The sequence below is a fragment of the Notamacropus eugenii genome, chromosome 1 (genome assembly GCF_028372415.1).
Source record: "Notamacropus eugenii isolate mMacEug1 chromosome 1, mMacEug1.pri_v2, whole genome shotgun sequence".
NCBI classification, from domain to species: Eukaryota; Metazoa; Chordata; class Mammalia; order Diprotodontia; family Macropodidae; genus Notamacropus; species Notamacropus eugenii.
The window spans coordinates 433318139-433334760 of record NC_092872.1 but is presented as its reverse complement, the minus strand read 5'-3'; positions in this window follow the sequence as shown (position 1 = coordinate 433334760).

The window sequence follows — 16622 nt, the reverse complement described above, 5'->3', positions numbered from 1 at the left end:
AGGGATCGAAGGGCTTGGAATAGGATATTCCAGAAGTCAAAGGAACTGGGATTAAAACCAAGAATCACCTACCCAGCAAAACTGAGTATAATACTTCAGGGGAAAAAATGGTCATTCAATGATATAGTGGACTTTGAAGCATTCATATTGAGGAAAAGACCAGAACTGTATAGAAAATTAGACTTTCTAATACAAGAATCAAGAGAAGCATGAAAAGGTAAACAGGAAAGAAAAATCATAAAAGACTTTCTAAAGCTGAACTGTTTACATTACTACATGGAAAGAAAATATTTATAACTCTTGAATCTTTTCTCAGCATTTGGGTAGGTGGAGGGATTGTACATACACACATACACACACACACACACACACACACACATACATAGACAGACAGTACAGGTTGTGTTGAATCAGAAGAGATGATATCCACACAAAAAAAAATAAAATAAAATAAAAATTAAGGGGTGAGGGAGGAAAATACTGGGAGGAGAAAGGGAGAAATGGAGTGGGGCAGGCTATAACCCATAAAAGAAATAAGAAAAATCTTGTTCAATGGAGAAGAAAAGGGAGAAGGGGAGAGAGGAAAAGTGAAGCTACTCTTCTCCACATATGGATGAAGGAGGGAATAATATGCCCACTAAATTTGATATGAAAATCTATCTTACACCACAGGAAAGTAGGGGAGGAGGCGACAAGTGGGGTGAGAGGAATGATAGAAGGGAGGACAAATGGGAGAAGGGAGTTACTAGAAATTTTTTGGGAAGGGACAAGGTCCAATGAGGGGAAAAAATAAAAGGGAGATAGAGTAGGATAGAGGACAATATAGTTAGTATTACACAACATGATTATTATGGAAGTCTTTTGCAAAATAACACATATTTAGTCTGTATTGAATTGTTTGCCTTCTCAATGGGGTTGGGTAGGGAGGGAGGGAGGGAGAGAAGTTGGAATTCAAACAACAAATGTTGAGAATTTTTATTTCATATAACCGGGAAATAAATACAGGGAATGAGGTATAGAAATTTATCTTGCCCTACAAGAAAAGAGAGAAGATGAGAATAAGAGAAAGGTGGGGTGTGATAGAAGGAAGGGTACATTGAGAGAAGGAGTAATCAGAATACAAGGTATTAGGAAGTGGGGGGTGGGGAATGATAGGGACAAAAACTGGACATGTTACAAAGTGAGGTAAAAGCAATTACTCTTGAAACAATTGACTGAATTAAAAAAAAAGAAAGGAAATAACTCTCCACACTTCCACATGGTTTCTTTTGGAGATACTATCACCTACAATTTCATCAGTGATGTACAGATGTTCTTAACTGCAAAAGATATCCTCTTCCAAGCCACTTGTGAAGTGACATGCAGCATATTACAGAACCCTTTTCATGAGGCAAAGTATTTGAGTGACCAACTCCAAGGTGGTCTTGTGCCCTTCCCCCAGGCGTGGGCACAATCCTAGCTCATCTGACCCCTTCATTCTGGTGCTAATGGAGACATTTGTGCTGACTATGCATACAACAGCCTCTGGTCTTCTTTAGCTGATAATCCCAATCTTCTTTCTTGTTATTGTTCAGTTTGAGGTGGGCATGAGAGGAGCAGAAACAACTCAGGCACTGGTTCCAAATGCTATGTCCTAGGAAAGGTCTATCTGTACCTTCCATTGATGACGATACCCTTTTCCCACTTCGATTCTAAAAAATAGGGGTGGGTGGACTAGAAGAGTTCTTTTACCTCCTGCATTTTTTATTCTAAGACTTTCTAGTTCTGATGGTCTGTGTTCTAAGGTCTCTTCTGATACCGATATTATCTCGAAGTAATGGAACACATTACAAATCTTGGAAAATTGGAGAAACGGTGTTGCAAAATGGTGGCTCAGCGTGCTTTCTCCCACAAGTGACTCCTGCTCTCGATTTCACACAGAGCCCTGGATTCTTCTTCCAAAGAGAAGGCATCAGATTTCTCTCAATCTCCAGCTCCTTATATTTGCATTTTGGAGCAGAACCTTGAAGCAAATCTCTAAAACAAACATTACAGCATGATTCATGTCTATAGCCTTCTTCCCACAGGGAATTAATAATCTGCCTTCTAAAAGAGCATTTAATTTGCAAAATAGCTATCAGATTCTAAGACAGTTATTTATTTCCTCCACTACCAAGGAAATACTTTAAACATAAAATTATGCTCATAAACATACATTAAAAATACTTAAGGCAAAGCAATTACCCATAACATCCGAGTGATATTCTCCTGAGAGGTAAAGACAACTGTGGGATTGCTGAACAGATATTTCATATTCACCTTAGATTCATACTGTCTGAGCCATTTACAAGGTCCTGATCTTCTGGCTGGTGAAGTATTGCTTTTTAGTCCCCTTCCAATTTGGATGACTATGTTAGTGGTTATCTCCACCAAGAAGTGGCATAGTTGCAGGAGTCACCTCCTGATGGGAAAATCAGTGGCAGCGAAAAAAAAAAAGAAAACAAGAATTCTCAAGCTCATGAGGGAGCCACCAAAGCTGCAAATACCCATCCCTCAGGATCACTGTTCAATGACCTATTCTCAGGGAAAGAAACAACTCAGAAGAAGAAACTAGGGACTTGACATTCTTTCTCAGGCTTACCCAGGTAAACACATGTTCTAGCTTTCATGTTTTTGTAGCAACTGCTACAGATGGGGGCAGGGTGGAGGTGAAAGAAATCCCTTCCCTGCCTCCACATTCCAATACAGATATGTAAGCAAGAGTTGATGCTGGATATGCCCCCAAAAGGGGAAAAGACCTTATTTCATGGCTGGCTCTTCTTTGCTATGTCCCTACAATTTATGATCAAGAAAGAAGTGTCTCTCAGTTTCTCCTCAAACCCCAACATTTCTCCAAACCTCTATCATCACTAGGATTAAAGACTGCCAGTGTTTTCTGTGTAAAGGGGAATAAAGCCAGCAGCTGAATGAAAAGAGAGCACCTTTACATAATGCTTCATCACTCCACCCTCCCACACACACTTCATGGCTACCAAGAGACCAGCCAGGAATTGCTGGGTCCCGCAAGCCCTTTAACAAGGGGTCAGAGCACATTTCTCACAGAAGGGGCTAGTATAGCCAAAGCACATACCCAGTTCTCCCATAAGTGTCACACTGAAAAATGCTTGAAGGTCAATAAATGTGTATTTAACTCCAGATTCCCTAACTTACTTGATATGTGGCTTTGGATAAGTTACTACCATTGTGACACCTTTCCATGGTCCCCCACCAGCACCATGAAAAGAAGCCAACTGGACTTGGCCTACGACCATGCTTATGAAAAGGGCTCTTTTCCCCAAAATACTGGGCCATGTTGATGGTCCCATCTGTCAAATTAGGGAAGGAGGCAATAATAACTTACATTTCTTAATGAGCTTTATTATTTACAAAAGTGCTTTTCTCATAACAATTCTGTGAGATTGATAGTATAGGCTTCACATCTGTAAAAGGGCAATGAAAATAATAACATCCATCTCACAGGGCTGTTGTGAAGATCAAATGAGTTAACATATATAAAACATTTATTTTATTTTATTTTTAATTTAATAAAACATAAATAAATTTAAATTATTAAATTAAATAATATTTAAATAAATATGTATAAATGAAAAGCATTTCCATAATAAAATGCAATAAAAAGATGATTGCATATGAAACTACAAATCTGCTATGCATAACTTACTATTCCTTTCAAATATACAACAAAATTATCATGTCAATTTCTTTTTTCTTCCCTCCCCCTACCACTGTAGAGATGGCTACCATTAGACACAAATAGACGTATCTATGTAGATATAGATATATACACAAATATAGATATACATGTATGCATATACATATGTAAAATTATTCTATGCATACTTCTCTTTATTCATTCTTTCTCTGGATGCATATAGTGTCTTTCTTCATATGTCCTTTATAGTTAATTTGGGTATTTATAATAGTCAAAATAACTTATTCACTCAAAATCTTAAAACAATTGCTGTTACTGCATACAATGTTCTCTTTGCTCTGCTCATTTCACTTTTCACTATTTTGTGCAAGTCTTTCCATGTTTTTTATAAAATCACAGAGCTCGATCCCAAAGGTGTCCTAAGAACACCAACTACTCTTGTCTAGAATAAAACATTCTGGGGGGGCAGAGCCAAGATGGTGGAGTAGAAAGACACACATACACATAGCTCCGAACCCACAACCCACAGAACGGCTAGAGGGGACCAACCCACGGTGAATTCTGCACCCAGACGCCACGGAATATTGGAGCGAGGGAGATTTCTGTTCCGGAGAGACCTGCAAACCTCTCGCAGGGGGTCCTTCGCGCTGTGGACTGGGCGCCGGGACTGGGAGCTGAGTGCAACCCTGCAGCGGCCGCGACACCGTGAGGAAAAGATCCGCGCGGGCTACGGGGACGAGATATCCTGCGGCCACGCGGGTCCCTCCACCCACAGAGGGACCTGCAAACCTCTCGCAAAAGGTCCGTCGCGCTGCAGACGCGGAGCCCAGCCCGGACCTGCGGCGGCCGCGGCTCCGAGAGGTACAGATCCGAGCAGGCTTTAGGGACGGGATCTCCAGCTGCGGCACAAGCCCCCCCACCCACAGGTGACGAGGGTCGGTGAGAGAGTCTCTTTGGCGGGTCGAGAGGGGAGTGGGGTGCCCCCATGGCTCAGGCCCCCCGAGGAGATAGAAGCTGAGAGGCGGCTGCAGACAGGGGCTCCCCAAGCGGACGGGAGCCTGGATCCATTGTGGAAGGTCTGTGCATAAACCCCCTGAGGGAATTGGGCCTGAGAGGCGGCCCTGCCCCGACCTGACCATCTGAACTTAATTCTCACACTGAATAGCAGCCCTGCCCCCACCAAAAGCCCTAAGGCGGGAAGCAGCATTTGAATCTCAGTCCCCCAACGCTGGCTGGGAGGACCAGGAGGTGAGGTGGGTGTGAGGAGAATATTCAGAGGTCAAGTCACTGGCTGGGGAGAATGCCCAGAAAAGGGAAAAGAAATAAAACTATTGAAGGGTACTTTCTCAGAGAAAAGACACCTCCTCCCTTCCTTTCTGACGAGGAAGAACAATGCTTACCATCAGGCAAAGACACAGAAATCAAGGATTCTGTGTCCCAGCCCACCCAATGGGTTCAGGCCATGGAAGAACTCAAAAAGAATTTTGAAAGTCAAGTTGGAGAGGTGGAGGAAAAACTGGGAAGAGAAATGAGAGGGATGAAAGAGAAGCATGAAAGGCAGATCAGCTCCCTGCTAAAGGAGAACCAAAAAAATGTTGAAGAAATTAACACCTTGAAACCTAGCCTAACTCAACTGGCAAAAGAGGTTCAAAAGGCCAATGAGGAGAAGAATGCTTTCAAAAGCAGAATTAGCCAAATGGAAAAGGAGATTCAAAAGCTCACTGAACAAAATAGATCTTTCAAAACTGGAATGGTATAGATGGACGCTAAGGACTTTATGAGAAAGACAGATATCACAGAACATAGCGTGAAGATTCGAAAAATGGAAGATAATGTGAAATATCTTATTGGAAAAGCAACTGACCTGGAAAATAGAATCAGGAGAGACAATGTAAAAATTCTGGGACTACCTGAAAACCATGATCAAGAGAAGAGCCTAGACATCATCTTCCATGAAATTATCAAGGAAAACTGCCCTGAGATTCTAGAACCAGAGGGCAAAATAAATATTCAAGGAATCCGCAGAACATTGCATGAAAGAGATCCAAAAAGAGAAACTCCTAGGAACATTGTGGCCAAATTCCAGAACTCCCAGGTGAAAGAGAAAATATTGCAAGCAGCTAGAAAGAAACAATTCAAGTATTGTGGAAATACAATCAGGATAACACAAGATCTAGCACCCTCTACATTAAGGGATCGAAGGGAATGGAATAGGATATTCCAGAAGTCAAAGGAACTAGGACTAAAACCAAGAATCACCTACCCAGCAAAACTGACTATAATACTTCAGGAGAAAAAATGGTCTTTCAATGAAATAGAGGATTTTCAAATTTTCTTGATGAAAAGACCAGAGCTGGAAAGAAAATTTGACTTTCTAACACAAGAATGAAGAGAACCATGAAAAGGTGAACAGCAAAGAGAAGTCATAAGGGACTTACTAAAGTTGAACTGTTTACATTCCTACATGGAAAGACAATATTTGTAACTCTTGAAACATTTCAGTATCTGGGTACTGGGTGGGAGTACACACACACACACGCACACATACATAGAGACAGAGTGCACAGAGTGAATTGAAGAGGATGGGATCATATATTTAAAAAAAAATGAAATCAAGCAGTGAGAGAGAAATATTGGGAGGAGAAAGGGAGAAGTTGAATGGGGCAAATTATCTCTCATAAAAGAGGCAAGCAAAAGACTTATTAGTGGAGGGATAAAGAGAGGAGGCAAGAGAAAAACATGAGGTCTACTCTCATCACATTCCACTAAAGGAAAGAATAAAATGCACACTCATTTTGATAGGAAAACCTATCTCATAATACAGGAGAGTGGGGGACAGGGGCACAAGCAGGGTGGGGGGGAGGATGGAGGGGAGGGCATGGGGAGGAGAATGCAATCCGAGGTCGACACTCATAGGGAGGGAAAGGATCATAAGAGAATAGAAGTAATGGGGGTCAGGATAGGATGGAGGGAAATATAATTAGTCCTATACAACACAACTAGTATGGAAATCTTTTGCAAAACTACACAGATTTGGCCTATATTGAATTGCTTGCCTTCCAAAGGGAAGGGGTGGGGAGGGAGGGAGCTAAAGAAGTTGGAACTCAAAGTGTTAGGATCAACTGTAATGTTCTTACCACTAGGAAATAAGAAATACAGGTTAAGGGGTCAAGAAAGCTATCTGGCCCTACAGGACAAAAGAGAAGACGGAGACAAGGGCAGAGAGGGAGGATAGAAGAGAGAGCAGATTGGTCACAGGGGCAATTAGAATGCTTGGGTTTGGGGGGGGAGGGGAGAAAAGGGGAGAAAATTTGTAACCCAAAATGTTGTGAAAATAGAATCAAACATTCTCTGGAAAAAAAAATAAATAAAATCACAGAGCTCATATTTTATAGCATGGTAGTATTCCATCACAATCATATACCACAACTTATTCAGTCATATATAAAGCATTTTTAAATACTAGCTAGCTAGCTATTATTATTGTTATCATTACTACTACCACCCCCAGTATAATGAAGAAATTTCACATTAATGAAGTGGCATTCCTAGTAAACAGCATACCAGGGATTTGAATCCAGATCTCCTAGCTTAAATTCAACACTTTTCCCATCACACCGGACTGGCTATATAGTCTTTAAGATACTTTCTAATTCTATAACCTTTTTTTCCTATTCTTCCTTCTGTTACTGTTTCTAAAACCTTCTAGTCATGTTGAACAAGAATGACTGTTCCAAGGCAAGAGTCTGCACAAGTTCCACTTTAAAAGCATCCCATACTGAGGGTGGGGAGGAGGGGAAGAAGGTGAAGTAGAAAGACAGAATGGTGTTCTCAGACCAGATTGGTAATATCTCTTCAGTTTCAGGTTTAAACAAGTGAACAGAGGAAGGAGGTGGCTTAGATTCTCAAGTAGGAACCAAAAATAAAAACAGGGCTAGAGTTGCTTATGCAGCTTACTTTAGACCCTAGGAAGGCTCCTTCTGGGGAAGGATACCACTCCTATACTGAGACTAAGACTGAAGTTCAAAATTCGTGTGATTACTATCTAGAAGGATTCTTTGTTATTATTCAGTTGTAGCTGACTCTTTGTGACCCCATTTGGGGTTTTCTTAGCAAAGATACTGGAATGGTCTGTCGTGTCTTTCTCCAGCTCATTTTACATGTGAGGAAACTGAGGCAAATGAGGTTAAGTGATTTATCTGGGGTCACACAGCTAGTGTCTGAGACCAAATTTGAACAAAACTCCTCCTGACTCCAGTTCTGGTACTCTGTCCACTGACCTAAATACCCCAAAGGGGACTTAGAGATCATCTTACCCAGTAATGTCAAACTCAAATAGAAATGGAGGCTAAGGATCCCTGTTGGTTGCATATTGACTTAATTTTCAAATGTATTATTATCTATGCTCTATTGTATTTTTATTTATTTTGATAAATACTTCCCAATTACATTTCAATTTGATTTGGGCTACACTATGGAGTTTGACACTTCTGATCTAATCCAACTCTCTCTCGCACAGAGGAAATTCACGCCCAGAGATGAAGGAGATTTGTCCTAAACACCAAGGATAGTGGTAGAGGGGGCTTTCTTAGTTTGTCCCTTCTCCTCACAGACCAGAGGATGGGGGGGGGAAAGAGATGAAGGTGGTGCTTTGCCTTGATGTTATATAACAGGGATTCTTAACCAGGCATCCGCAGACCCTCCTCAAGAGGTCCTTGGATAGATTTCTGTAGGTCTATGAAGCTGGATGGGGGAAATATCACATCTTTACTTTCACCATGAAATTTGGCATTTCCTTCAATTATTTTAAAAAATCATTCTTCTGAGAAGGGGGTCCATAGGCTTTGCTAGCCAAAGGCATCCATGACACAACCAAAGTAAAGAATCTCTGTGTAACAGGATTTTTTTTGAAAGGCTAGCCTGCTAGAAGCTGTACTATTTACTTGACCATGCTACTTCCCTAACCCTAAGTTTTTTCATATACTGGGGATAGTAGCAGCAGCAGCAGCAGCAGCAGCAGTAGTGGCAGTAGTAGTAGTAATAGTAGAAGCAATAGAGTAGTAATGGTAGTGGTAGTGGTGGTAGCAATTGCTAGCATTTGCATAATACTTTAAAGGTTTACAAAATGCTTTCCATGTGTTAATTCATTTAATCTTCATTAAGATCTGTTAACTTTACATACTCCTAAACACTGACATGTCAGATAATATGCATAGTTTAGAGCAACTAAAAACATCTAAATACAATTTGTGTTCTCATTTGATTTCAAGTTCACAAATCATTCCTTAATTTGACCATACTTCCCCATTCCCATAATTGAAGAGATTATTTCTTTCAGTTCCCCCTGAATCTTTGTATCTGTAAGTCTTTCCGAGATGTATTCATGGTTCTGATATAAATGTTTCTTGGCTTAAAGATGGCTTGTTGTCAAGAACCCTTGTGAAATGGTGTTTTTCTCCTCCCCTGCCATCAGTCTCTTTCTCGCCTGCTCACAAAAAGACTATTTACCTGCTAGTCTGGTAGAACTTATCAAAGGGGCTGCCCATATTGGGCACTGCTTTCTTTTGGAAAGAATGTCTTTGTTTTGTGTTCTAATTCCACCTAAAGTAATTGTTTCCACACAACCAGTCCTCTTGAACCTGGCAAATGTCACTTGCCACATGAAGATGTTCTATCCCCAAAGTGTGGTCATCTAGAAGGCGAATGGATACTTGTCACAAAGAATGATGATGAGACCCTTACTCAAAAGAACTCAATGTTGGTCAATACATTTTTGCTGAAAGAAGATGGTGTCATCACCTGTCAGATGGAGCATGATTTGGAGCATCTGGTCAGTGTTAGTGAGACACAAAGAGCTGCCTTTTTTCCTGAGGATAAGGCAGATGCATGGTACATTAAAAAGCTGGATTTGGAGACAGAACACCTGGGTTCAAAACCTGGCATTGCCTAGTATTACCTATATAATCTTGTAAGCAAGTTAACCTCTCTGAGTCTCACTTTCCTCCTCTAAAATGAGTGGGTCTAGAGGAACTCCAAGGTCCCTCCCATTTTTAAAATTTTATGATACATGATCTAGGGAAGGACAGAGTTAGGTGAGCTCAATTCTGGCTATACTGGGCACCCAAAGGCCTCTGAGTTGTAAATATTCAGTATGATTTTTGCCCAGAAGTGTGTTTTTAAAGGTTCCACTCAAAGATCCCCCTCTATCTGAGCAGGATGTTTCTTGATCTCTCCCAGAAACATAAGACATATTCAGCCAATCTTTATTAAGTGGCTACTGAATCCAGAGCATTATGTTTAGTTCTGGGGAAGGTGCAAGATATAGGTAAGACCCATTCCTGTCCTCAAAGGGCTCAGAGTCTATTAAACAATAAGTACATTTGAGAGTACAAAACCATAGGCATTCAACAAGCAAGTTGGGGTGGGGAGGATCATTTCAGACATAGAGAAGAACCTGAGCAAAGGTACAGTTGGGTTATGCTCAAGAAACTTCAGTGAGTACCTACTGCATCTAAAATAAGATATATATAGAGAGAGAGAGAGAGATATATATAACTTTTTTTCTAGACTGGTTCCACATTACTCAGTCTCATAAATTCTTTGCTTCAGACAAGTTGTCTTACTTCACATTTTCACTTTCACTATCAAGAGTAGATAAATGCACACAAACTGATCTCCTAGGTCATGATGCCCTGTGGAATTCTATATGGACCAAAGGTTTATTTTATATTTCAGCCTTCAATTAAAGTCACTACTTGAATACAAGAAACTTCACATCTTATAAAATATGCAATAGAATCTATTTCCTCACAATTTTATGCTTAAGTTATGTTTTAGAATTCTTTGCAAAGAAACTTTTGCATCCCCAACTAAATCATGATTAATTCTTTGTAAAATATTTTGAGAATGAAATTAAAATAGAATATGGTGTTCCACACACACAGTTTTGTGTTGTTTTTTTTGCAGAGACACTAAAACAAGTAATATAGCTTAAATGTTTTTAAGTATCTACATTCCAAAATGTAATATCTTGTGGGATAATGTTGCTTTTTGTGATATTCATTGTTCATTTCATCTATCCAGTTAATAGAAAATCTTATTTGAGTTTAATAAGGCTACATCATCAATAATTTAATATTGAATTTCAATGCAAATATGCAATTTGGCATGCTGGAAAATTTGTTTCTCTGGTTATTTCCAATTAAGGTCCAAGGGAAGTAAGCAGCATAACATTGAAGAGGATGAATAATAAATGGAAAACATAAATTAGACTAAAGGAGGTGATAATTTGCAAATTATAGTCAAAAGTCTATTCACATGCTAAAATAACTGAAGAAGATGATGCTTCTTGTGACGACAGCACTAAGGCAAGATTTGTAGAACCAGTGAAAAAAAGGAAGAGATTACCTCCTAGGACAGGGCATATCCTGTGTAGCCTATCTTTGGGTACTCTAGGATGGAGACCCCAAATCATGGGGATCTGGGAAAAATCACCCATCTAGTGAGTCACTACCCAAGTCATTCTACTCCCTATGGGTATGGCCAAAGGAAAGTTAAATCAAAGTTTTTCATTTCCTATACCTTCTCTGCAGGTGATAAAATGTTTTCATCTTTTGAATCTCAATAACATTTTGAGATTAGTGGTGGAAGTTTCAAATGCTACCTGTCCCCCTCCCACCCCTGTGGATGGAGATAGCTTATAAAGGGCATAAAACTGGAAGCAGCTGATTTAATATCTGTTTTGGCAATGGAGGAGGGAGAGGGAGTTAATTAATAAAAAATTTTCATGCTAGTCTATTTTTAACATCAGTTGAGTTTAATTCATATTAATATTGCAAAATTTAACTGACAATTTTAATCATGAATAAGTTATTGATAGTAAACCTAGAAGATATTGAAAATGAAAAAAAACAAAAAAACCTAGAATGTCCAACAGAGGATGATATTGCCAAAAGCTACAGAGATGCCAAGAAGGATGAGAATTGAGAAAAGACCAATAGATCAAGCAATTAAGAGGTCACCTGTCAATTTGGAGAGTAGAATTTCAATTGATGAGGTCAGAGGCCAGACTTCAGAAGGTTGGGAAGAGAATGTGAGAAGAGGAACACTTATTGTAAATGGCTTTCTCAAGAGATATAGACAGGAAAGAAAAGACAGATACAGAATGATAGCTATCAGAGATGGATGGATTAAGCAAGGGTTTTTTAAGGATGGTCAAGATATAAATATTTTTGCAGGCAGCAAGGAATATGTCTGTGTACAGCAAGAGGAGTGGCCATCAAAGAGAAGAGTTGTAAGGAATGGCTATACACAGGGGAGATCCAGGTTTTCTTTAAATTGAAGAGGTGAAAGGAAAAATTAATTAAAAGTTTAAAGATGTAGAAGAATTTGATGACAAAAAGCAGGTGTTCCAAGTGACTTAATGGAATAGGCTAATGAATATGTGAACTGGGTTGAAGGTAGCTCTTAGTGTTTCCAAGACAGGAGGGAATAGGCCTTATAAGCTGAAGAGCAACTAAAAAACCAGGTACTGGGCTGGGCACATGTTGTCTCAGATGGAAAAGTAAAGGCAGATTTATCTTCTATACACCAACCCCTTCAACTTCCTGCATGTGTTCTCACTTAGTCTAATAATTTCTTCCTCTCCATGTGATTCTGGATTCTCACAAGCTGATAAATAGTTTATAGTGAGTGTTTTAGAGATGAATATCCTATTCCTGCTCAGCCTTTCAACAATCTATATTATCAGGAAGCACCAGATTTAATAGGTAAATTGGGGTTTCTTCCCTGAAATGCACAGGTTCAGGACTTGAAAAGGGAGACCCAAGGGTATGGGACATGGGTGCCAGGCTACCCTCCATTCCAACTTCCTGACTTCCATCCTCAGTTTTCAAGTTGGAGTTGAAGAGTCATAATGCCAATGCCTTGAGTAAGTCAGGACTACTGACCCTGTCTCAAGGGATCCCCAGACAACTGATATAAGCAGCTAGTGGATGTTCCACCATTTCCTGGGAACTGTCCATCATTAAAGCTCTCCCCTCTCAGGAGGATCTAATCATGGGGTTTGTTAGTAAAACATTCAGGGCTTTATGCATTGTCTTCCCCCATCAGAATGTAAGGCAAGGGACTTGAAGGCAGGACTCTCTTGCTTTTTCCTTGTATTTGTACTCACAGTGTTTAGCACAGTTCCTGGCACAAAGAGCTTTTAAAATTATCTATTTGATAGAACAGACATAGCTTAAGGAGAATACCACCCCCTCATTTAGGCAACCTCCTGTCGGACCCCATGGACCCCATGGAGAAATTAAAAGCTGAACTTTTGTGGAAGGAGTGGCAATGGAAAGCTGAAAGAGGGCTGCCATCAGAATAGTAGTAGTGGTGTATCAAGGTAGAGGATAGTGGACCTTTTGCCTCAGTTCTCTCTTTGCTTCCTCTTACAACTGATGGAGCTATCTGTCCCCTCAAAGTCTGTCAGTCTTTTTGCGGGGAGGGCAAGGCAATTGGAGTTAAGTGACTTGCCCATGGTCACACAGCTAGCAAATGTCAAGTGTCTGAATCCAGATTCAAACTCAGGTCCTCCTGACTTCAGGGACAGTACTCTATCCACTGTACCACCTAGCTGCCCCTGAGCTTGTCAGTTTTGAAACATGGGGTCTGATGTGGAAGAGGGGATCTCCACTGAGTCTCAAAATCCTAAAACTATATTTCTGAGTGCTTCCCCTTTCTCTTCTTGGATGTCCAGCAGCCACTGCTCCTAACCCTTCCATCTTTAGAGCATCTCTCCTCCTGTACTTCCATGCTTGAGCCCCTGAAAACAAACCTAGGAGGTGAAGAGGGTCCCAGAACCCAGATACTAACAGATACCAAATTGGTCCCCCTCTTTTCAGAAGCAGAGAGAAGCAGGCAGCCCTAGAAATCATAGAAGCATTTGGCAAAGACACTCTTAAGGATATGTAAAGGGAGGAACAACCTGCCTAGGTGTATAGAGCCTTCAGCTCTGGCAACATCCCTTATTAAAATCAACAAAATCTGTCTTAGATCCAGTTCCAGCTTGGATTTTCCCCACTATCCATGAGCTTTTTGAGGAGGTTGGGGAATGCAGAGGGGAATTATGCCATTGGGCACCTGATGGACTAATGGAGTGAGGGGGTGGCCCTTGGGAAAGTTATGGGATATCAGAACCTGAGTTTAGGTATAAGGACAACAAATGAGGCCCTGCTGAGAATGCATAATGAAAATTCCTACAAAGAAGTCTTAACTCCTTGTCCCCCCTCAATCCTTCCCCATCCCCACCCACTCCACCTCACCCTACCCCCCCACACACACTCACATATCACACATTCATACCGATGGAAAGCTTCATTAACCCCATGACCATTCACCGATTCAGCAAACATTGACCAAATTTCTACTATGTAGAGAACATTGTCCCAGGTGTATAGTCCCTGCCCACATAATAGGAAGATAAGGAAGCTAGGTGTTACAGTAACTAGAGTGCCAGGCGTAGAGTCAGGAAGACCTGACTCAAATCAGGCCTCAGACACTTAGTAGCTATGTGACTCTAGGCAAGTCACCTAATCCTGTTTGCCTCAGTTTCCTCATCTGTAAAATGAGCTAGAGAAGGGAAATGTCAAACTGCTTCAGCATCTTTGCTAAGGAAACCTGAATGATTAAACTAAAGGGACAAAAATATAGATAACTTAGTGTGGTGCCTGGAAGCAACCTACTCCCAACCAATTTGCTGGGCTGCAGGATGGGTCACCCGGAACCAATTCCCTAGGTTCACAGTGGGTCTACATACCCTAAAACTAAAACTAAAAACTAAAATATATAGCTCAGACAAGGGAAGCAAGATGTTTGCCTTCACTAATAAGCCATCAGAAACATTTAGTTTAAAGTAAAGGCATCTAATGAAAGGCTATTGTAAGCAAAGTAGCCAAAATAAAAGAAAGAAAAGAAACTCTCTCCCTCTCCCTCAACAAAGCTGGGGCTCTCTTGCCACTTGCCAGTGGGTAAGTGGATACACATAGAGAACACATATGGAGAAGTACAATGTAGGGGACACGTGGGGTGAAGACACATGTATGGAGGAATGACTCACACCTACACTATAGAGCCACATCTCACTTTTCTCCTGGTGTCTTCTCTCTTGGAGTCTCTCTGGGATGCTGCTCTATTAGATCCAAAGTCTACATCAGACACTGCTTGCTTCTGACTTTTCTCTCTTCTTTAGGAAAAAGAGGGTACTGCCAGTCTCTCTTAAAGTTCACAGGGGCAGCTAGGTGGTGCAGTGGATAGAGCACCAGTGCAGGAGTCAGGAGGACCTGAGTTCAAATCTCACCTCAGATACTTGACACTCACTAGCTGTGTGACCTTGGGCAAGTCACTTTGACCCCAATTGCCTCATCCTGGGTCATCTCCAGTCACCCTGATGAATATCTGGTCACTGGATTCAGATGGCTCTGGAGCAGAAGTAAGGCTGGTGACCTGCACCGTGCTCCCTCACTCAAAACAAAGTCAAGTGCAAGTCATGTCATTAGTTCTCTGATGGCATGGTCTTCTTCGGCAACAAAGGATAAACACACACACCAAAGTTCACAGGCTTTTCCAACTCTTTTTTTAAAAAAGCAGAAACCCTTTGCCTGGGAACCAGATAATTAGTTTTTCAGGTTTCCTGTCTTGTTCCCTCCAGAATCTTAGTTACTGAGGCCTCTCATCTCCTCAGCAGGAGATTCTCAGCTTCAGACTCCAAACTCTGTAGAACAAAAAGCCAGGGTCTCCCAACTAGCTAAGCCTTCATGAGGAGGTAATATTTCAAAGAATCATAAATTCTCAGATTGGGAAGGGTCTTTAGAAATCATCTTGCACAATCTAAAACCTGAGACACACTCCCTTAACATTCCCACTTTGAAGACCTCTAATGAGGGGTAAACCCACTACCTTCTCCCAAGGCAGCTCACCTCTCACTTGACTAGCTCTTATTAAAATATTTCCTGGGGGGCGGAGCCAAGATGGTGGAGCAGAAAGACGCACGTACACATAGCTCTGAACCCACAACCCATAGAATGGCTACAGGGAAGTAACTCACGGCGAATTCCGCACCCAGAGGCCACGGAACATTGGAGCGAGGGAGATTTCTGTTCCAGAGAGACCTGCAAACCTCTCGCGGGGGGGTCCTTCGCGCTGCAGACTGGGCGCCGGGACTGGGAGCTGAGTGCAGCCCTGCTGCGGCCGTGGCACCGAGAGGAAAAGATCCGAGCAGGCTTCACAGACAGGATCTCCAGCGGCCACGCGGGTCCCTCCACCCACAGAGGGATCTGCAAACCTCTCGCAAAAGGTCCGTCGCGCTGCAGACACAAAGCCCAGCCCAGACCTGCTGCGGTCACGGCTGCGGCACTGAGAGAAACAGATCTGAGCAGGCTTCAGGGACGGGATCTCCAGCGGCCACACAAGTCCCTCCACCCACAGGTGACAGGGGTGGGTGAGAGAGTCTCTTTGGCGGGTCGAGAGGGGAGTGGGGTACCCCCATAATTCAGGCCCCCCCCCCCGGGAGGTAGAAGCTGAGAGGCGGCTGCAGACAGGGGCTCCCCAAGCGGGCAGGAGCCTGAATCCATTGTGGAAGGTCTGTGCATAAACCCCCTGAGGGAACTGAGCCTGAGAGGTGGCCCTGCCCCGGACCTCAGCACCAGAACATAATCTCATACTGAATAGCAGCCCTGCCCCCGCCAAAAGCCCTGAGGCTGGAAGCAGCATTTGAATCTCAGACCACAAACACGGGCTGGGAGGATCAGGAGGTGAGGTGGGTGTGAGGAAAATATTCAGAGGTCAAGTCACTGGCTGGGAAAATGCCCAGAAAAGGGAAAAGAAATAAGACTATAGAAGGTTACTTTCTTGGCGAACAGGCATTTCCTCCCTTCTTTTCTGATGAGGA